The 23,119-nt window shown below is 46.5% G+C and overlaps 1 protein-coding gene across 10 annotated transcripts in view; it reads right to left on the reverse strand.

Moving 5' to 3' along the window:
- LOC141105848 (uncharacterized) overlaps positions 1-22,676 on the reverse strand; it is an 86,272-nt gene extending 63,596 nt beyond the window's left edge. For 2 of the 10 annotated variants that reach the window (XR_012235663.1, XM_073595990.1), the window contains exons 1-5: positions 21,713-21,838; positions 19,265-19,355; positions 17,334-17,415; positions 13,704-13,811; positions 11,178-11,259 (exon numbers count right to left, since the gene is read on the reverse strand). The gene's annotated coding sequence lies outside the window, so the exon portion shown is untranslated. Of the gene's footprint in view, positions 1-11,177; positions 11,260-13,703; positions 13,812-17,333; positions 17,416-19,264; positions 19,356-21,703; positions 22,555-22,579 lie in introns of those variants that run through there. The other 8 variants (XM_073595985.1, XM_073595983.1, XM_073595981.1 and 5 more) reach the window with 8 other exon arrangements.
- Between the last annotated feature and the right edge of the window lie 443 nt (positions 22,677-23,119).

Raw genomic sequence — 23,119 nt, forward strand, 5'->3', positions numbered from 1 at the left:
CAGGCCACAGCCACATATAGGTCACAGGAGTGCAGAACGCAGAGCGCACCTGCCATCTACAGGAGAAGTAGGAAAGCGCTTTGGACCTTCTTCTCCTCCTTTATGGTGCCCATACACTCTTAATGACCGATGACTTTTCTGATCGATAGTCAACAACACAATGAATAGGTCACGCATGGGGAAGTGGAATTTGAGAAACATTTGAAAACTATGATTGCAAGGAATCAATCACATGTCTGTTTTCCCCATGCATCCTCACAATCTGATCAACTGAATGTACAACCTATTCAACTCAGTGCTGCCTTTTGATGCAAAACAATGAAAATTTACACAAATCCTATCTAAACCAAGTCTTTGTTTTGATCTAATCTCACGTTGATTGGATAATTTAACTGAAGCGTGTAAGATAGAGATGAGAGACGAGAGAGAGACGCGCGAGAGACGAGAGAGAGACGCGCGAGAGACGAGAGAGAGACGCGCGAGAGAGAGAGAGACGCGAGAGAGAGAGAGAGACGCGAGAGAGAGAGAGAGAGAGACGCGAGAGAGAGAGAGAGACGCGAGAGAGAGAGAGAGAGAGACGCGAGAGAGAGAGAGAGACGCGAGAGAGAGAGAGAGACGCGAGAGAGAGAGAGAGACGCGAGAGAGAGACGCGAGAGAGAGACGCGAGAGAGAGAGAGAGACGCGCGAGAGAGAGAGAGAGACGCGCGAGAGAGAGAGAGAGACGCGCGCGAGAGAGAGAGAGACGCGAGAGAGAGACGAGACAGACGCGAGAGAGAGACGAGACAGACGAGACAGACGAGACAGAGAGAGAGAGACAGAGACAGAGACAGAGACAGAGACAGAGACAGAGACAGAGACAGAGACAGAGACAGAGAGAGAGAGAGAGAGAGAGAGAGAGAGAGAGAGAGACACACGAGAGAGAGACACACGAGAGAGAGAAAGAAAGAGACAAAATCGAGACACAATCGAGACACAATCTCACAAAAGTGAGCACACATCACATTTTTGTAAATATTTTATTGTATCTTTTCATGTGACAACACTGAAGAAATGACACTTTACTACAATGTAAAGTAGTGAGTGTACAGCTTGTATAACAGTGTAAATTTGCTGTCCACTCAAAATAACTCAACACACAGCCATTAATGTCTAAACCGCTGGCAACAAAAGTGAGTACACCCCTAAGAGAAAATGTCCAAATTGTGCCCAATTAGCCATTTTCCCTCCCTGATGTCATGTGACTCGTTGATGTTACAAGGTCTTAGGTGTGAATGGAGAGCAGGTGTGTTAAATTTGGTGTTATCGCTCTCACTCTCTCATACTGGTCACTGGAAGTTCAACATGACACCTAATGGCAAAGAACTCTCTGAGGATCTGAAAAAAAGAATTGTTGCTCTACATAAAGATGGCCTAGGCCATGGGCATGCAATTAGCGTACCTCCAGCTGTTGCAAAACTACAAGTCCCATCATGCCTCTGCGTGTCATGATCTGGCTGTCAGAGTCTTGCTATGCCTCATGGGACTTGTATTTCTGCAACAGCTGGGGGGTCCACTAATCGCATATCCCTGGCCTAGGCTATAAGAAGTAGGGGTGCACCGAATGGAAATTTTGGTGGCAAAACCGATACCCAAAATGAAGGATGCACTAGGCCAAAAACCGAAAAGGACAGTTATTAAAAAATATTTATATTATTTTTATATACAATTGTATTATATTCAACTTTTTAATTAATATCATCAATTTAAAATAATATGAATTTGCCATTATTGGTACCTTTAGTGCAAGAAAGGTCAAGAAAAATGCAGTCTGCAGTCTCTAACCATCTCTAGTATCATGTCTGCAATCTCTTACGTAAACACAGTGCTAATAGTATTAGCAAAATTTCCATTTGATGCCCCTCTAGCAGATATGATACAGAGGTTGGTCAGAGAGTGCAGACACGATACAAGAGATCAATGCAGCCTCGCCAATGTCCATCAAATGCAGCCTGCCTGTGCCCAGCAGCCTCACCAGTGCCCGTCATATGCAGCCTACCAGTGCCCAGCAGCTTCACCAGTGTCCGTCATATGCAGCCTGCTTGTGCCCAGCAGCCTCACCAGTGCCCGTCATATGCAGCCTACCAGTGCCCAGCAGCTTCACCAGTGTCCATCATATGCAGCCTGCTTGTGCCCAGCAGCCTCACCAGTGCCCGTCATATGCAGCCTAGCAGTGCCCAACAGCCTCTCCAGTGTCCATCATATGCAGCATGCCTGTGCCCAACAGCCTCGGCAGTGTCCATCATATGCAACATGCCTGTGCCCAACAGCCTCGCCAGTGTCCATCATATGCAGCATGCCTGTGCCCAACAGCCTCACCAGTGTCCATCATATGCAGCATGCCTGTGCCCAACAGCCTCACCAGTGCCCATCATATGCAGCATACCTGTACCCAGAAGCCTCAGTGTCCGTATCAGAGTGGTGATCTCCACGTGTCACGTAGAGGGGTTGCCCGGGCCGCAGTAACAATGTTCCGCCTCCTGTGATCATGTCACACTGATTCAATGTCTCGCCATTGGATCAGTGTGCCAATTATCACAGGAGGCGGAACATTGTTACTACGGCCCTGACAATTCAGCTCCGTGACATGCGGAGATCGCGGCGAGTAGGGAGGGGAGGTGAGGGAATGGGCGGCACACGGGGCTGACCCTGCACCCTTTCGGTATCGGCTGTTTTTTTGCTATTGGCCGAATGAAAAAAAAAAAAAAGTTTTTGGCCGATAAAATGTCAGAGGGTGTGGCTGGAGCAGCACTGGCTGGGCCACATTTATCCACATATTCATGCACTGGGTCCTTTCTCTGCTAATGTTCCTGCACCCCGAGTGGTACTCAGACGCCTTGCTCCCTTCACTGCAACCGGCGGGGAGATCTTTGTCTCAGCTTAGAGCGGCACTGCAAGTTCTACTTGGATCATACACACTGTGCAGTATAGAGCATGAAGCCGAGTGTAATCTGAGCCCTGAGTGGAGGGAATAGACACACCCCCACTACACATTCTTAGAGAAATAGCTGAGGCGGTCATGCACCTGCTGTGTGCTGGAGAGGGACGGGCCGTCTCCTGGGATAGTCTGGTGTTAGAAGCAACTCATGCAGATGAGAGAGCAGACAGAAACCACACTGTGCAAGTGCTTTAAATCAGGGTGCATATAAATAAATGATAAAAAAAATACATTATGAATTTCGTTCAGCATGAAATGGAGCTTAGTTATGTACCGTGAGGCTGCATAGTTTGCAATATTTACATTTTTGGTAAACTCATTCAATAAATCCAAGCTCTGCAAGCTGAGATAACATGCACTGCATTGATGCATTCACACAATAACCATGAGATAAAACAAAGTTCAGGAATATTCCTTTATCCCATTGTTTTGCAAATCTATGTACACTACAAACTGTATGGATTGAATCGGTTCTGATAGCACCGTTTTACTAACCTGACAGCTTATTATTCTAATTAGGAAACCTTCATTTTGTTAATAAATATTAAAGATTAACTACCAGCAATAACAAGTCCTTACATTTAAAGAGCACCTGTCATTTCAGATCATGGCAGCGCCTGTAAACTGGCATCCACTCACCTGCTGCCGCCACGTCCCTCACCTGGTTGTGTCACTCCCGCATCACCAGCCCTCCCATTAAAGTGAATGGGACTGTCAGTGAGTCATCAGCGGGTCAGAGGAGGAGCCACTGCGGGACAGAGATGACAGTTGCTCTTTAACCACTTCAATACCAGGCACTTAGACACCGGCCAATTTTCAGCTTTCAGCGCTGTCGCAATTAGAATGACAATTGGGCGGTCATGCTACACTGTACTCAAACAATTTTTTTATCATTTTATTCCCACAAATAGAGCTTTCTTTTGATGGTATTTGATCACCTCTGTGGTTTTTATTTTTTGCACAACAAATAAAAAAAGACCGAAAATTTTGAAAAAAAAAAAAAAACTAGTTTTTCTTTGTTTCTGTTAAAAATTTCTGTAAATAAGTATGTTTTCTTCTTCAATGACGGGCACTGATATGGTGGCACTGATGGGCACCGATGAGGTGGCACTGATGATGGGCATTGATAGGTGGCACTGATGGGCACTCATAGGCGGCACTGATGGGTACTTATGGGTGGCACGGATGGGCAAAGATGGGAACTGACAGGTGGCACCGATGGACACTGATGGGTGGCACTGATGCCCCTAAGGGTGGCATTGCTGGGCATCACTACAATATAATGGTGTCAATCAGTGCCCATTTGTGGGCACTGATTGGCACAGATTGGGCACTGACTGGGCACATGTGGCTGGCCATGGGGTACATACCTGGCCATCCACATGATGCCCCCTTCCCTGGTGGTCCTAGTGGCGATCCCTGGTGGTCCTAGTGGCGATCCCTGGTGGTCCAGTGTGGTCATCTGAGGGGCTGTGCTGATAAACAATCAGCACAGCCCCCCCCCCCCGTCACGAGAGCCGTCGTTCGTCTCTCCTCTACTCGCGTCTGTCAGACGCGAGTGAGGAAAAGCCGATCAACGGCTCTTCCTATTTACATTGTGATCAGCCATGATTGGACACGGCTGATCACGTGGTAAAGAGCCTCCACCGGAGACCCTTTACCAAGATCGGTAGAGCGATGTGTCAGACTGACACGCCGCTCCAGCGATCGCCGCAATGCGTGAGAATGTGAGGATACAGACAAGCCACTACTAAGACCACTCCCTCTGTGCCGGCTCACATCTCTGTGAGCTCTTGTAAGGACCTGCGAGATCTCCACCTACTTCAGGAGGAAAATGTCCCCCCACTTTCTAAGACCATAACCCAGCCGAAAACAGCTGTACTAGAGGACTTGGATGAGACTGATTCTGGACACACGGACAAGTGGTGAGACCTTTCCTATATTTACCTGGAATTATCCAAACAACTTACTATTCCCACATTTGTCGTATAGGATCTATTAGCCAGTCCATAGCTGCTAGTGCTAACTGGGTGATTCACGTCTGTTACTGTAGGAGGATGCATCTATGTTTACCTACTGTCTAAACCAAAGTGGACTAGGCTATTACGGGCATCACGTGATACATTAAGTGGACTTCATTAACCATTTAGTTACTGGACGGATGTCCTGGAGGTCTGACTTTACAATTACTATTAATCTGCTAGAATTACTAAATGGGCTAATTTTGTTCCACTCAAGCTCTTCCCCTGTTTGGAATAGAATTTAACATGGAGAACTAGCTGTGCATGATTACAGAGGCTTGTATGTCTGTGTGGTGGCCACCTGTATCCTTAGAAAATTGTCCAATTTTATATGAATGTGGTGGAGGTTGGTTTCTTTATTTTATTAATTATTATGTCATTATGTGGAATTTTTTCAATAAAAGTAAATTTATACTTGTGAATACCGACAGTTCCTCTCTGAATTGGGTCCTGCATATCCATGGAATCCGCCTGTGTGGGTGAGCTTGTCCTCATTTCTACCCTATATGTATTGTACTTTTCTATTATTTTTGTGATTGTTTTTGCTGCTATGGTTCAATATATTCATTAGTATGTGCTAAAGCTATTCTACATTATGTTATAGATATGTTTCTCCTGAAGAAGCGGTGTTAACCGCGAAACCGGTCGAGACTAAAAGCTTTACATACTTAACATCTTGCGGGATCCACTTGTTTAGTCAGGGTGGTATATCCCTTTTGTTTTTATGATTGTATGTAGTTATTCTGTCCGTGATTGTATTTGTGTACATTTTTATTATTAAAAATTAAAATTATATAAGGTTTTAATTTATTTGTACGCCTATTACTGTACTCTCCTACCTAGTACCGGAATAGTCCCACCTTTTCCCCTTTATTTGGGAGGTCCAGACGGGAATTGACAGTAGCAGCAACTGTCATTACGTCTCCACCCCCTTATTTGCCTTGATTGTAGTTCCTCTCTGAAGAATTCTTTTTGGGAAATCTCTTTTCTTCCCTCCCCCCCCCCTTTTTGTATGCCTAATTCAATTCAGAGAAACACACCTAGTTGGTCGATCATATTTAATCCCCTAGGTGACGGTATGTTATGACTATTACCGGGACTATTTTATTGATAAAAGTCCCCACTATAGTCATCTTCACTGGGATGTAGCTGGTTCGTCTTCTTTTACAAGCTTTTGTTTTGTTGGTTAAATCAAATCCACCCTGGCTAGTAGGCTTCATTTCATGTTCCAGCTGCAAGCTTTATGCCGGGCATTGCCCATATCTACAGATTTAATCCCCCTGGGGCCTTCCCTTACCACACAAACTTGCCCCCCCCCCCCCCCTCTTCAAGGTCCTCCCTTTTCATAATATAACCTATTCAACTCAGTGCTGCCTTTTGATGCAAAACAATGAAAATTTACTCAAATCCTATCTAAACCAAGTCTTTGTTTTGATCTAATCTCACGTTGATTGGATAATTTAACTGAAGCGCGTAAGATAGAGATGAGAGACGAGAGAGACGAGAGAGACGAGAGAGACGAGAGAGACGAGAGAGACGAGAGAGACGAGAGAGACGAGAGAGACGAGAGAGACGAGAGAGACCAGAGAGACGAGAGAGACCAGAGAGACCAGAGAGACCAGAGAGACCAGAGAGAGAGAGAGAGAGAGAGAGAGAGAGAGAGAGACACGAGAGAGACAAGAGACGAGAGAGACGAGAGACGAGAGAGACGAGAGAGACGAGAGAGAGAGAGAGAAGAGAGAGAGACAAGAGAGAGACGAGAGAGACACAATCTCACAAAAGTGAGTACACCTCACATTTTTGTAAATATTTTATTGTATCTTTTCATGTGACAACACTGAAGAAATTACACTTTGCTACAATGTATAGTGAGTGTACAGCTTGTATAAGAAAAAAAGACCTCTCCTGCGCTCAGGTGTCCATGAACTGGATATGTGGTGCAGCCACCTATAGAAGTAATGCCTAGCATCTTGCAGCCCTCATTTGAACAATAGGTATTCAAGCTAAAAAAAACAGAAAAGAAAGAGGGCGCACCAACCTAGTGCATTACCACTGATAAACTTTAATGCAGCATAAAAACAGTAAAAATTATACTCACAAACGAGCTAATAAAGATAGCTTTCAAAAGGGCGCAAAAGCGCTGTTTCTGTGGATCAACACCCCAGGACCTGTTGCCGAGAGGATCAGACCAGCGCAAATGGCTGATGGCTTACGCGTTTCGGGGGAGCACCCCTTTCTTCAGAGCCTAAGCGGGCAATGGTTGGTCTCTCGAGTTGCTCTCTCTATAAATGTATGTATGTGCCTGTGTCTACCCCACCCAATTAGTGACAACGCCCCCTCCCACAGGTATTAGGCACCACCCACCCATTCGGGTTAACCCTCCCTATCCCATCCCTCTGAGTGTGTTTCCCCATTAGTAGCCAGAATATAGAGGGCAAACATCACTCTATATTGTCTGCTAAAAGAATGATAGTAATATTAGTACAAAAAGAAATTGATTAATAAAAAAAAAAAAATAAAAAAAAGGAAAAAAAAATAAAAATAAATATAGATATAAATATAAACATAAAATCACTGAGCCAGCAGATCAATTTCACTCTCACCATAAGCTATGTACAACAGGGCAGGGGAAGGGGGATTGGGTGCACCAAAGAAAAGACACCTCACCTCCTGCATGCAGCTCTAATTATGTCCCCATGCCTCCGATCTACTGGGGTGGATGGTGCAGGGCTCCTCCGGCTCCCAGGAGCCATAATAGTGCCTCATGTCGTGTGTGGAACGCACGCCATTCGACAGACCAGGAAGTGCGGGCGTTCCTGCGTTCCACCCGCAACTTCCGGCCGATCGTGGCGTCATTTCCCCCTCCTCCGCAGGCGTCAGAGGTCACTGTGCGCCATGAACACGGCCCGGAAGCGTGGGTTTGTTTGCGTTCCACCCACTGCTTCCGACCTTCAAACCTATGGTAAATGCGCGCGCATCTCAGTAAGGCCGCGCGCTCTCTACTAATCTCTCCACTACTATCATTATCATTGGCAGAGACGCGATCTGGCTATGCAGGACAGGCAGCATTGTACTAGCAGCGCTCAGCCCACTTTTCTCTAAGCCAGAAAACATTGGTGAAAAATGGAGGGGGAAAGGAATGTATAATTTAAAAAATTAAACGCGTAAGCCATCAGCCATTTGCGCTGGTCTGATCCTCTCGGCAACAGGTCCTGGGGTGTCGATCCACAGAAACAGCGCTTTTGCGCCCTTTCGAAAGCTATCTTTATTAGCTTGTTTGTGAGTATAGTTTTTACGGTTTTTATGCTGCATTAAAGTTTATCAGTGGTAATGCACTAGGTTGGTGCACCCCCTTCTTTTCTGCACAGCTTGTATAACAGTGTAAATTTGCTGTCCACTCAAAATAACTCAACACACAGGCATTAATGTCTGAACCACTGGCAACAAAAGTGAGTACACCCCTAAGAGAAAATGTCCAAATTGTGCCCAATTAGCCATTTTCCCTCCCTGATGTCATGTGACTCGTTGATGTTACAAGGTCTTAGGTGTGAATGAAGAGCAGGTGTGTTAAATTTGGTGTTATCACTCTCATACTGGTCACTGGAAGTTCAACATGACACCTAATGGCAAAGAACTCTCTGAGGATCTGAAAAAAAGAATTGTTGCTCTACATAAAGATGGCCTAGGCCATGGACATGCAATTAGCGTACCTCCAGCTGTTGCAAAACTACAAGTCCCATCATGCCTCTGCGTGTCATGATCTGGCTGTCAGAGTCTTGCTATGCCTCATGGGACTTGTATTTCTGCAACAGCTGGGGGGTCCACTAATCGCATATCCCTGGCCTAGGCTATAAGAAGTAGGGGTGCACCGAATGGAAATTTTGGTGGCAAAACCGATACCCAAAATGAAGGATGCACTAGGCCAAAAACCGAAAAGGACAGTTATTAAAAAATATTTATATTATTTTTATATACAATTGCATTACATTCAACTTTTTAATTAATCTCATCAATTTAAAATAATATGAATTTGCCATTATTGGTACCTTTAGTGCAAGAAAGGTCAAGAAAAATGCAGTCTGCAGTCTCTAACCATCTCTAGTATCATGTCTGCAATCTCTTACGTAAACACAGTGCTAATAGTATTAGCAAAATTTCCATTTGATGCCCCTCTAGCAGATATGATACAGAGGTTGGTCAGAGAGTGCAGACACGATACAAGAGATCAATGCAGCCTCGCCAGTGTCCATCAAATGCAGCCTGCCTGTGCCCAGCAGCCTCACCCTTGCCCGTCATATGCAGCCTACCAGTGCCCAGCAGCTTCACCAGTGTCCGTCATATGCAGCCTGCTTGTGCCCAGCAGCCTCACCAGTGCCCGTCATATGCAGCCTACCAGTGCCCAGCAGCTTCACCAGTGACCGTCATATGCAGCCTGCTTGTGCCCAGCAGCCTCACCAGTGCCCGTCATATGCAGCCTACCAGTGCCCAGCAGCTTCACCAGTGCCCGTCATATGCAGCCTAGCAGTGCCCAGCAGCCTCACCAGTGCTCATCATATGCAACATGCCTGTGCCCAACAGCCTCACCAGTGTCCATCATATGCAGCATGCCTGTGCCCAACAGCCTCACCAGTGCCCATCATATGCAGCATACCTGTACCCAGAAGCCTCAGTGTCCGTATCAGAGTGGTGATCTCCACGTGTCACGTAGAGGGGTTGCCAGGGCCGCAGTAACAATGTTCCGCCTCCTGTGATCATGTCACACTGATTCAATGTCTCGCCATTGGATCAGTGTGCCGATTATCACAGGAGGCGGAACATTGTTACTACGGCCCGGACAATTCAGCTTCGTGACATGCGGAGATCGCGGCGAGTAGGGAGGGGAGGTGAGGGAATGGGCGGCACACGGGGCTGACCCTGCACCCTTTCGGTATCGGCTGTTTTTTTGCTATTGGCCGAATGAAAAAAAAAAAAAAGTTTTTGGCCGATAATTTTAGGCGGCTGAAATTTCGGAGGACCTCTAATAAGAAAATTTCCAAGACCCTGAAACTGAGCTGCAGCACTGCGGCCAAGACCATACAGTGATTTAACAGGACAGGTTCCACTCAGAACAGGCCTCGCCATGGTCGACCAAAGAAGTTGAGTGCACGTGCTCAGCGTCAGATCCAGAGGTTGTCTTTGGGAGATAGACACATGAGTGCTGCCAGCATTGCTGCAGAGGTTGAAGGGGTGGTGCTCAAATCGTATGCCACACACTGCATCAAATTGGTCTGCATGGCTGTCATCCCAGAAGGAAGCCTCTTCTAAAGATGATGCACAAGAAAGTCAGCAAACAGTTTGCTAAAAACAAGCAGACTAAGGACATAGATTACTGGAACCATGTCCTCTGGTCCGATGAGACCAAGATAAACTTATTTGGTTCAGATGGGGTCAAGCGTGTGTAGCGGCAACCAGGTGAGAAGTACAAAGACAAGTGTGTCTTGCCTACAGTCAAGCATGGTGGTGGGAGTGTCATGGTCTGGGGCTGCATGAGTGCTGCACTGGGGAGCTACAGTTCATTGAGGAAACCATGAATGCCAACATGTACTGTGACATACTGAAGCAGAGCATGATCCCCTCCCTTTGGAGACTGGGCTGCAGGGCAGTATTCCAACATGATACTGACCCCAAACACACCTCCAAGAAGACCACTGGCTTGCTAAAGAAGCTGAGGGTAAAAGGTGATAGACTGGCCAAGCATGTCTCCAGACCTAAACCCTACTGAGCACCTGTGGGGCATCCTCAAACAGAAGGTGGAGAAGTGCAAGGTCTCTAACATCCACCAGTTCCGTGATGTCACCATGGAAGAGTGAAAGATGACTCCAGTGACAACCTGTGAAGCTCTGGTGAACTCCATAACCAAGAGGGTTAAGGCAGTAGGGGACTTCCAGAGACTGCAGACCTAATAGAGGAAATGGAGGCGGGGTGAAGATGCTGCAGAAGACAACTGAGGCAGGGAACATGGTATATGAGGCTAGTAGAGATCAATACGATTACCCTAATCAATGTTCCCACTACAGAGGTCTGAGGGCTGCACGTGGCCCTTGGCCACAGGTTGGGCACCAGGGATATAGATGAAAAGGTCTTATAAATCAGAAATAAGGGCAGTAGATTTAGGGACACCTATCAGTAAGCAGTGTACATACTCTGGTCCCCCAACCAGTGAAGTAAAGGTCCCCAATTGTTCAGCCAAAGCCAGCAGCACTTCATCTTCATCATAGATTATATCTGCAAGACAAAGGAATGTCAGTCACCGCTCTGTGCTCTGCCTTTCAGGAGCTCACAGAAGTGTGGCCAGAAGAGCTTTGCCCGCCCCCCTCATTTAAACCCCCCCACAGTGCATCAATCTGCCAGTAACTATTTTTTATATATAAAAAAGGACACCATTTGGGGTTGATTTACTAAAACTGGAGAGTGCAAAATCTGGTGCAGCTGTGCATGGCAGCCAATTAGCTTCTAGCTTCAGCTTGTTCAATTAAGTTTAAAAAAAAAAACAAATGGAAGCCGATTGGTTACTATGCAGAGTTGCACCAGATTTTTGCACTCTCCAACCCCCCCCATATTTAAAATAACAGTCTCCAGTGTTACCTGCACCATTTCTGAAGATAATCTTTTCCACACTACAACCATATAATGCCTTTTACTGCACTGTATCCTTGTGCGGGGGCAGCCATCTTTGTAGATATCAGGGTTTTGCTCCCATATGTCAGTGTTTCCCACAATGACTGGTGGGGAATATTCAAAAGGAAGCAGGAAAACATATATCCACAAGATGAAGGAAGCAGGGAGATCCTCACACTGCATCCTGCACTTCCGGGTATCGGGCGCAAATTCACCCGCCGGTGGCTTGCTCCTGCTATGATTCTACACAGCAGGAGCTGATCAGTGGCTCCCGTGGACCCGATATCCGCCGGCACCCACTGATCGTTGGGTACACAGACAGAACGACGATCTGCCTATGTAAACAAAACAGATCGCTGTTCTTTCAGTAGGAAAGCATGGATCCCGTGTTCCTGCAAAGCAGGAACATGGATCCATGCCTTCCCCTAGTAAAAGCACATCCCTAGGCACACCGTGAACACTTTCATCGCCCTTGATGTTTAACCCCTTCCCAGCCAGTTTCATTAGTACAGTGACAGTGCATATTTTTAGCACTGATCACTGTATTAGTGTCAGTTAATGTCCCGACTGTCCACCGCAATATCGCAGTCCTGCTCTAAGTCGCTGATCGCCACCATTACTGGTGAAAAAAAAAAAAATCCTATAGTTTGTAGACAATAGAACCTTTGCGCAAACCAATCAATATACGCTTATTGGGATTTCTTTTTATTGGCTATGTTTTATAGTAGAAAGTAAATATATATTTTTTTAAATTGTCAATTTTTTTCTTTTTTTTTTGTTTATAGCGCAAAACATTAAAACCGCAGAAGTGATCAAATACCACCAAAAGAAAGCTCTATTTGTGGAAAAAAAGGACATCAATTTTATTTGGGTACAGTGTCGCACGACCGCGCAATTGTCAGTTAAAGTAACGCAGTGCCATATCACAAAAAAATGGCCTGGTCATGAAGGGGGGTAAATCTTCCGGAGGGCAAGTTGTTAAAGAGACTGTCAACTTGACCATGCAGGGAAAAGGGACAACGTTCTGGGAAAGGCCTCCCCTGACCCCACCTATACTCCCTTTTCCTGCACTCTTGCTCCTTTACAGCCTTTCACATTTGTGCAATTTGTCATGTGACTGAGTCGTAGCCAATGTTTTCCAATATTAACGATTCATATATGAGCAATTTAAAAAGAAGAGGTCCAGCCTCCCCCCACCCCACACAAAAAAATGTAAAGTCAGCAGCTACAAATACTGCAGCTGCTGACTTTTAACCTGTTGCCGCCCGCCCACCGTCATATGACATGATGGACTTTGAGCGGGGATATCTGAATGATGCCTGTAGCTACAGACATCATTCAGATCATGCCGTTTTCAGCCGGCGATTCCCTACACCATAAGAACGATCATAGCGCCTGTTCCGCCGCTTGATCGTTCTTAGGGAGGCGAGAGGGGATGTGTCCCCCCCCTCCCGCCGCCTTCCGGTGCTTCTACCGACTCACCGTTATGATCGGCGAGTCGGAGACAGGATCCGCTGGCCCCGGATGTTGATCATAGAGATTTCCGGCGGACCAGATGGTCACCGGAGTCTCTATGATCGGAGGCCGGGCGTGAAGTTATGACGTCACACCCGGCCTCTGCATTCAAAAAAACGGCGCCGCCTCGGCTGGGAAGCAGTGATTGGTTTATTTATTTTTTTTATTTCGGGCTTCCCAGCCTAGTGGTGAGATGTGGGGTCTTATCTCACTGTAAAGAGCACCTGTCATGTCATATTCCTATTACAAGGGATGTTTACATTCCTTGCAATAGGAATAAAAGTGATCAAAAACGCAGAAACAAACGCATACGCAAGTCCCGCCCACATATGAAAACTGTGCTCAAACCACACATATGAGGTATCGACGTGAACGTTGAAGCGAGAGCAATGATTTTGTCCCTAGACCTCTTCTGTAACTCAAAACATGTAATCAGTAAAAAAAAATTTAGGGGGCGGGGTTTCAGCTGGAGAGAGGAGGGCAGCGCACATACAATTAAGAGGCGGAGCCTACTCTGGCGACCGTTGGGCTCGCACCTGATTGGCTGACCGCAGAACGAGAGGTAATGACGATGATGTTGTGATGAGGAAACTTCAGTCTGCAGATAGGCAGTGGGAGGAGCGCCACGGAGGATTGCATTGCCCCTAGTGGAGGGAAACCATAGCACATTGAAGGTGATCGGCAAAGTAAAGACACAAGACACTGATATTATATGTTTATTTGTATTTTGAAGAATTATGGAACATTTTTTAATACTTAGGGGATTATGAATGTATTAAAGTCCTGAGCTATTAGCCAGGCCTCAAGGGTTACTCGCCATCAGTTCCTCCGCCCAACCCTGACCCTGCTCCGCCCCTAAACACGCCCTCATAAATTATTTCATGAGATTAAACTTAAATGTTTGATGCAGAATTAACCACTTACCTACCAGGCACGTTCACCCCCTTCCTGCCCAGACCAATTTACAGCTTTCAGCGCTCTCATACTTTGGATGACAATTACGCGGTCATGCTACACTGTACACAAATGACATTTTTATCATTTTCTTCACACAAATAAAGATTTCTTTTGGTGGTATTTAATCACTGCTGGGATTTTTCTTTTTTACAAAAAGAAAAAAAAAAAAAAAAAAAAAAAAGCCGAAAATTTAGCAAAAAAGTTTTAGTTTCTGTCAGTAATATTTGTAAATAAATAATTTTTCTCCTTCACTGATGTGCGTTGATGAGGCGGCACTAATATTATGCAATTATGGGCACTGATAGCTGGCACTGGTGGGCACTGGTTGCTAGCACCTCTGGCGCTCCAATGTAATCAGGGCAACACAACTTTATCAATGCAGCCTCGCCTGTGTCCATCAATGCAGCCTCGCCTGTGTCCACCAATGCAGCCTCGCCTGTGTCCACCAATGCAGCCTCGCCTGTGTCCACCAATGCAGCCTCGCCTGTGTCCACCAATGCAGCCTCGCCTGTGTCCACCAATGCAGCCTCGCCTGTGTCCACCAATGCAGCCTCGCCTGTGTCCACCAATGCAGCCTCGCCTGTGTCGGGGAAGAGAGAGGAGAACAGGCAGCCGCATTATCAGAGCGCAGGGACATTTCTGTAACAGCTTACATTTTAATTGCCATGTGTTCCTGCCGCTCGCCGTCACATACAGCCCCGCCTCCTGGCCCAAGGACTTTGTTATACGTCACATGTCCCGGGATTGGATGGGTGATCTGTCTATCAAAGTATCAGGGGCCAGGAGGCGGAGCTGTATGTGACGGCGAGTGTGGGGAACACACAGGAATTGAAATGTAAGCTGTTACAGCGATGTCCTTGCGCTTTAATAATGCGGCCGCCTGTTCTCCTCTCTCTTCCCCTCCAGGATGATTAGGAGAACGGCTCCCATTCAACCCCGCATGCTGGCGGAGCTCACCCTCCCGCTCCCTGGCAGCCCACCCTCGCCAGCCCTCAATTTCCACAAAATAAAAAATGCAAATAGGTGAGTGGAAAATTTGAGGTCTGACTTAGAGGATTATGAATGTATTATTGTATGTATATGTATATTCACTTACTGAAAGAATAGGGTTTCTTGTAATTGACATATATTGAATTGATAAATTATCACTGAATTGAATTATGCTTTTATCTGTATATATAAACTTCACTATCTGTATATATTTCTATCAGTATTAGCAGTGCAGCGTCACTTCACTTCCACATTTCTATACACTATAGGTGATTACAGCGACTAATTTACTTCTATAAATTATTTATTCACTGATAGCGTGGGAATATCACCCATTTATTATCACATGATTATAAATGTGCACAGCATCAGCCAGCTGTACGCGTCTGATGAGTGACCAATGTCAAAGGTTTTAAGTTGCGGCTATTGGTCCGTCTGAAGGTGAAGATCCATAAAGACATGGATGAGCGAGTTTAGGGTGGAGGAACTTGACTGGCCTGCACAGAGTCCTGACCTCAATCCGGTAAATCACCATTGGGATGAATTAGACAGAAGACTACGAGCCAGGCCTTCTCGTCCAACATCAGTGCCTGACCTCACAAATGTGCTTCTGGAAGAATGGTCAAACATTCCCATAGACACACTCCTAAACTTTGTGGACAGCCTTCCCAGAAAAGTTGAAGCTGTTATAGCTGCAAAGGGTGGGCCAACTCAATATAGAATCCTACGGACTAAGACACCATTAAAGTTGACGTAAAGGCAAGTGTCCCAATACTTTTAGTAATATAGTGTAGCTATACCTGCTACAGGGGCCAGCCTGAGGCCTGTACTTCGGATGGGCGGCCCATGAAAGCAAAGACGTGTACCAGTATGTTGCTGCCTACTCCTGAGTTTAGGGCGTGCGCATGCTGCCGTGTGTAAAATCACAGCGGGAGTCTGTCAGCAAGTCCTGCTGATTGGCTGTCTCCAATCACAGCCCAGAGCTCTGTTTTGACAATCAACCCAGGGCTCTGTAGAGAGGGAACGATCGCTATGTTTCTAATCCCAGCAAAGCAGGAATAAGAAATAGAGATAGGTTATAAAAATTAGCACACATTACAAATTGTTAGGCACACATTTAACCCCTTGATTACCCTATATGTCAACCACTTCCCGAGCCAGTCTCATTAGTACAGTGACAGTGTATAGCAGTGATGGCGAACCTTGGCACTCCAGATGTTTTGGAACTACATTTCCCATGATGCTCAGCTACACTGCAGAGTGCAAGAGCATCATGGGAAATGTAGTTCCAAAACATCTGGAGTGCCAAGGTTCGCCATCACTGGTGTATAGTATTAACAATGATCACTGTATTAGCGTCACTGGTGATGTTAGTCAGTCCCGTCCCCACCCCCCCACCAGCATAAGTTTGTGTCAGATTGACCGCCGCACTATCGCAGTCCCATTATAGGTCGTTGAACACCGCCATTACTATCTTTTTAAATTGCTAGCTGTCACAGTGGCAGAGCAGAGGCCTGTCCTTTCAGAACAGGTTACACCCTGAATATGAGGAAAACATGTTATGAAGAGTGAAGTTATCCCTTTCAAAGTGCCTATAATGTTATAAACCCGGTAAAACAACCTGTGAAGCTCTGGTGAACTCCATGCCCAAGAGGGTTAAGGCAGTACTAGAAAATAATGGTGGCCACACAAAATATTGACACTTTGGGCCCAATTTGGACATTTTCACTTAGGGGTGTACTCACTTTTGTTGCCAGCGGTTTAGACATTATTAGCTGTGTGTTGAGTTATTTTGAGGGGACAGCAAATTTACACTGTTATACAAGCTGTACACTCACTACTTTACATTGTAGCAAAGTGTCATTTCTTCAGTGTTGTCACATGAAAAGATATAATAAAATATTTACAAAAATGTGAGGGGTGTACTTACTTTTGTGAAATACTGTATATAATGCCTAAGGGGACTGCCAGAGACCTAATAGAGGAAATGGAGGCGGGGTGAAGATGCTGCAGAAGACCATTGAAGCTGGGAACATGGTATATGAGGCTAGTAGAGATCAATACAATTACCCTAATCAATGTTCCCACTACAGAGGTCTGAGGGCTGCACGTGGCCCTTGGCCACAGGTTGGGCACCAGGGATATAGATGAAAAGGTCTTATAAATCAGAAATAAGGGCAGTAGATTTAGGGACACCTATCAGTAAGCAGTGTACATACTCTGGTCCCCCAACCAGTGAAGTAAAGGTCCCCAATTGTTCAGCCAAAGCCAGCAGCACTTCATCTTCATCATAGATCGTATCTGCAAGACAAAGGAATGTCAGTCACCGCTCTGTGCTCTGCCTTTCAGGAGCTCACAGAAGTATGGCCAGAAGAGCTTTGCCCGCCCCCCTCATTTAAACCCCCCCACAGTGCATCAATCTGCCAGTAACTATTTTTTATATATAAAAAAGGACACCATTTGGGGTTGATTTACTAAAACTGGAGAGTGCAAAATCTGGTGCAGCTGTGCATGGCAGCCAATTAGCTTCTAGCTTCAGCTTGTTCAATTAAGTTTTAACAAAAAAAAAACAAATGGAAGCCGATTGGTTACTGTGCAGAGTTGCACCAGATTTTTGCACTCTCCAACCCCCCCCATATTTAAAATATTTTCATCACTAGACACTAGAGCTGCACAATTAATCGTCAAGAATCGTTATCCTTATCGCGATCTTGACTAAAGTGTTTCACAATTCTTTCTATGCAAAGAATTCTCTCTGCTCTTCTGAAGCCACAGCCATCAAAAGAAAGGAAGAGAAAAACCGGGCAGTCTGCCAAGAAACAAAACATTCTTTATCGCAAAAAAAAAAAAAAAAAAAAAATTAAAAGTCAGCAGCAACAAATACTGCAGCTCCTGACTTTTAAAATAAGGACACTCACCTGTCCCAGGGTCCAGCGATGTCGGCACCCGAGACAGAATCGTCCCTCGGTCCTCAGGTGCTGCCGCCGCCATTCTCTGTAAGGGAATCAGGAAGTGAAGCGCTGTGGCTTCACTTCCCGGTTCCCTACTGCGCATGCGCGAGTTGCGCTGCGCTTCCTAACTGGTCCCCGTTGTCTCTGGGACCCGTGTGTGTGGGGACAGGAAGAGGCATAGACTCCCGTGGGAGTCTATGCCAGAAGTGGGTGCAAATACCTGTCTTAGACAGGTATCTGCACCCCCCTCCCTCCTGAAAGGTGCCAAATGTGACACCGGAGGGGGGGGGAGGGTTCCGAAAAGCGGAGGTTCAATTTTTGTGTGAACCTCCGCTTTAAGTATAAACATTGTAACAATGTTCCAATATTAACGATTCATATATGAGCAACTTAAAAAGAGGAGGTCCAGGCTCTCCCCACCCCATACAAAAAATGTAAAGTCAGCAGCTACAAATACTGCAGCTGCTGACTTTTAATATATGGACACTTAACGGTCCAGGAAGCCCGCGATGTCAGCACCCCGGCCGATCTTCAGATCAGCTGTCAGGTGTCAGGTGCAGCTGCCGCCATTCCTGTTAAGGGAACCCAGCAGTGAAGCCTTTTTGGCTTCACATCCGGTTCCCCACTGCGCATGCGCGAAGCACACTGCGCTTTCTAAAAGGTCCAGCGGCGGAGGAAGGGGCGAACTTCCGGGAAGTGGGGAACAGTACCTGTCAAAAAAAAAAAAAAAACACGTACCAGATCCTCCCCCCCAAATGTGGCACCGGGGACGGGACACAAGCGGAAGTTCCACTTTTGAGTGAAACTCCGCTTTAAAGTCTCAGCGACTTCAAAGTAGTTCATCCACTACTTTGGTCCGACTTGCATGCATATCATGAAGGCCATAGACTTCAAGGTTAACCCTCAAAAGTTGCATGAAAGTCGTACCTGAATGTTTTACAAGCAACAGTGGTGCAAACGTGGGTCTGCATTTGCAGAGGGACAAGTCACATCCAAGTTGCACCCCAAAGTCACGTGACTTTGGAGTTGTACAATCGTGAACAGAACCTGAGACACTTTTGGGTATGGAGAATCATACGACTCATTTTTCTGCATGGGCAAGAAACAGCATCTCTTTCAGAATTGGTGTAAATTGTAAATGCCATTTTCGATTATAAGCAAAAGAAAGTCGGTTCTCTTCTCCCATAAGACACACTTACTTGTCAGGAATGGCAGAAGCTCACTGCGGGTCCTTTCTACACCCGAAGCCAAAGCAATCGTAGAGAGATTCTTAATACTGTTCAGACGGAGCTGCAGATAAATAAGAAATAATGTCAGAACCTCCAATGTGACTGCTGGGGACCAGGGCTGTTTTTCTCAGAGAATAGGTGCAGGTACGCCCCTATTTCAAGTCACCACTTGGTTCCACCCCCAAGGGACCGTTCCGTGGTTCCACCCCCAAGGGACCGTTCCGTGGTTCCACCCCCAAGGGACCGTTCCGTGGTTCCACCCCCAAGGGACCGTTCCGTGGTTCCACCCCCAAGGGACCGTTCCGTGGTTCCACCCCAAGGGACCGTTCCGTGGTTCCACCCCCCCAGTACCACCCTTTTTAAAACAGAACCATGTATCATTTTGTGGTGCAAGGTAGTTTGTATGGCATTTAAGGATAAAATTAAAAGCAGTAAAATAGATTCCCTACAGCAACAATAGCCATCAAGCAACTATAGATCACCCGAAACAAAATACCCCTTAAAACAACAGACCCCCCCCCAGCAGGCAGCATCAATGGACCCTCCAGCACCCCCTGCCATTAGATGTTGGAGGTTCCAGAACTGCATTCTCGCTGAAAAGAAGTCCTGCAAGGGACACTTTGCTTCCTCTAGATCTTTTTGGTGAAGCACCAAAAATGGAGCAATGGGCAGCATAGTAACTCAAGTCTTGAACCATTGATGTTTGGATCCAGGCCAGGACACCACCTGCATGGAGTTTGCATGTTCTTCCTGTGCTTGTGTGGAATTCCGCTGGGTTCTCCACTTTCCTCCCACACCCCAAAGACATGCTGGTAAGTTAACTGGCTCCTGTCTAAATTGGTCCTTGGTCCTGCTGTATGTATGGGAGATAAGGACCTTACTGTAGATTGGAAGCTCCTTGAAGGCAGGGACTGGTGTGAATGTGCATTATGTAATGCTCTGTGTTTTTTTGGGTTACAAACAATTAAAATATTATACAGGTACAAGGCACCTCTGTGTCATACATTTTAACCACTTCCGGACCGCCGCACGACGATGTACGTCCTTACTTTGAAGGGGGATATAGTTATGGAAGCAGCTAGCTGCCATAACCCCGGTATCCTCTTCTTCAGCCGGCAGTCCAGTTCCCGATAAGGGTGGTCTCTGCGGCGTGGTGCCCCATCCCCCTCCCGCCACTTACCAGAGCTGTCGGCAGAGGCAATCAGATCTTCAACCTTGCTGGGCATTTTTTTTAAATAGTGTAAAAATAAAAAATAAAAAGGTAAAAGAAAAAAAAAAAAAAATGAAACGCGCCCCGTCCTGACGAGCTCGCGTGCAGAAGCGAACGCATACATGAGTAGCGCCCGCATATGAAAGCGGTGTTCAAACCACACATGTGAGGTATGGCCGCGATCGGTAGAGCGAGAGCAATAATTCTAAACCTAGACCTCCTCTGTAACTTAAAACATGCAACCTGTAGAATTTTTTAAACATTGCCTATGGAGATTTTTAAGGGTAAAAGTTTGTCGCTATTCCACAAGCAGTCGCAATTTTGAAGTGTGACATGTTGGGTATCAATTTACTCGGAGTAACATTATCTTTCACAATATAAAAAAAATTGGGCTAACTTTACTGTTTTCTTATTTTTTAATTCAAAAAAGTGTATTTTTTCCAAAAAAAAGTGCGCTTGTAAGACCGCTGTGCAAATACGGTGTGACAGAAAGTATTGCAACAACAGACATTTTATTCTCTAGGGCAGGGATATGCAATTAGCGGACCTCCAGCTGTTGCAGAACTACAAGTCCCATGAGGCATAGCAAGACTCTGACAGCCACAAGCATGACACCCAGAGGCAGAGGCATGATGGGACTTGTAGTTTTGCAACAGCTGGAGGTCCGCTAATTGCATATCTCTGCTCTAGGGTGTTAGAAAAAAACATGTATAAAGTTTGGGGGTTCTAAGTAATTTTCTAGCAAATAAACCTGCTTTTAACTTGTAAACAACAAATCTCAGGCAGAGGCTCGGTCCTTAAGTGTTTAAGTTGCTTTGCTCCCAGACTGCATCTAGAGGGCTGAATGAAAAACAAAAAGTCCAGGAACACAACTCTAAGGCAAAACCTTTTAGTTTTGTATAGACTGGGGGAGGATTAGACCCTCTGTCAGGCTTTTATTGCTGTGGGAATTCATTGGGAAACTCCCCCCTTTATTTGTACCGGTGATCACTGAAAGACAATGAGGGGAGAAATCCAAAATTGTAGCATTGTCACCACAGCAGGAGGCGAAGGGAAATCTTCCAACGGGGGACACCCGTTCTGGTGACAACTAATGGGAGCAGAGATTCCTCTCACTTTCTGTTGTATTTCTGGGACAGGAAGTGACATTTCTAAAACATTACCCAAAACTAAAAAAAATAAAAATAAATGGCCCCCACCCTGCTTACTATCGATGAGGACGGCGATGAGTTACAGAGAATGGTCCCGGTCACCTGCAGCCATGATCACTTCTTCCTGACAGAAGGAGAGTGTGAGGGGAGGAGCCGGGGAAGCAAAGCACGCCCACCAATCTAATGTGTATAGAGCCACGTGCCCTGTAAGCACCAGGAGGGAGGAGACAGGGGAGGGGAGGAGACGAGGGAGGAGACAGGGGAGGGGAGGAGACGAGGGAGGAGGCGGGGGAGGAGACAGGGGAGGGGAGGAGACGAGGGAGGAGACAGGGGAGGGGAGGAGACGAGGGAGGAGACAGGGGAGGGGAGGAGACGAGGGAGGAGGCGGGGGAGGAGACAGGGGAGGGGAGGAGACGAGGGAGGAGGCGGGGGAGGAGACAGGAGAGGGGAGGAGACGGACTAGAGGATTCCCAGAAAAAAGGTGGACACTTCTGAAGCCATGTCGGTCATTTATTATAAGGGAAGAAGGGAAACCATAACGCTTGATAAATGAATACCACATCCAGATCATTGTGTTATGCTATACCAGGCGGTGATTATATTACACATTATGTTTAAATTTTCTACACACACAAAGGTGGAGGAAAGGATTGTGGCGGAGCCAGCTCAGACCAGGGGCGGAGCCTTTAGATGGAATGTGGTAAACAAGTGACGTCACAGTTGCAGAGCCATTATAAGCGCGCTGATCTCAGAGAGCGATCAGTAGGCAGAGAGCCGTCCACAGGAGAGGCTCACTGTGTCTGCGCTCTGTGAAATGTAACAGCGTGAACCCAGATTAAAGCGGAGCGGCACCGAAAAAATTTTTTTTAAAAGTCAGCAGCTACAAATACTGCAGCTGCTGACTTTTAAAACATGGACACTTACCTGTCCAGGGCGCCCGCGATGTCGGCACCCGAGGCCGAAGCGTCTCTCCGTCCTCGGGTGCTGCCGCCTCCATCTTCGGTAAGGGAATCAGGAAGTGAAGCCGTGCGGCTTCACTTCCCGGTTCCCTACTGCGCATGCGCGAGTCGCGCAGCGCAATACGAATGGTCCCTGCTGCCTCTGGGACCCGTGTGTTTCCCAGCAGGCAGCGGGGGGGGGGGGGAACAGGATGTGGCATAAATACCCGCAGATTCTGCGGCTATCTACGCCGGAAGTGGGTACAGATACCTGTAATATACAGGTATCTGTACCCCCCTCCCCCCTGAAAGGTGCCAACTGTGTCACCGGAGGGGGGGAGGAATCTAATGAGTGGAAGTTCCACTTTTGGGTGGAACTCCACTTTAATATGTACAACTACACAATAGGTGGCTGGAGAGTTTAGGAGGAGGAGGAAGCGGACGTCTTTAGTGAGGGATAGAAGGACACCCAAAACTACAGCAAAAGGCAGATAGCACTACAGGGGCGGAGCTGGCTTCAGCTAGA

This window comes from Aquarana catesbeiana, linkage group LG08 (genome assembly GCF_042186555.1).
Source record: "Aquarana catesbeiana isolate 2022-GZ linkage group LG08, ASM4218655v1, whole genome shotgun sequence".
In the NCBI taxonomy this organism is placed as follows: Eukaryota; Metazoa; Chordata; class Amphibia; order Anura; family Ranidae; genus Aquarana; species Aquarana catesbeiana.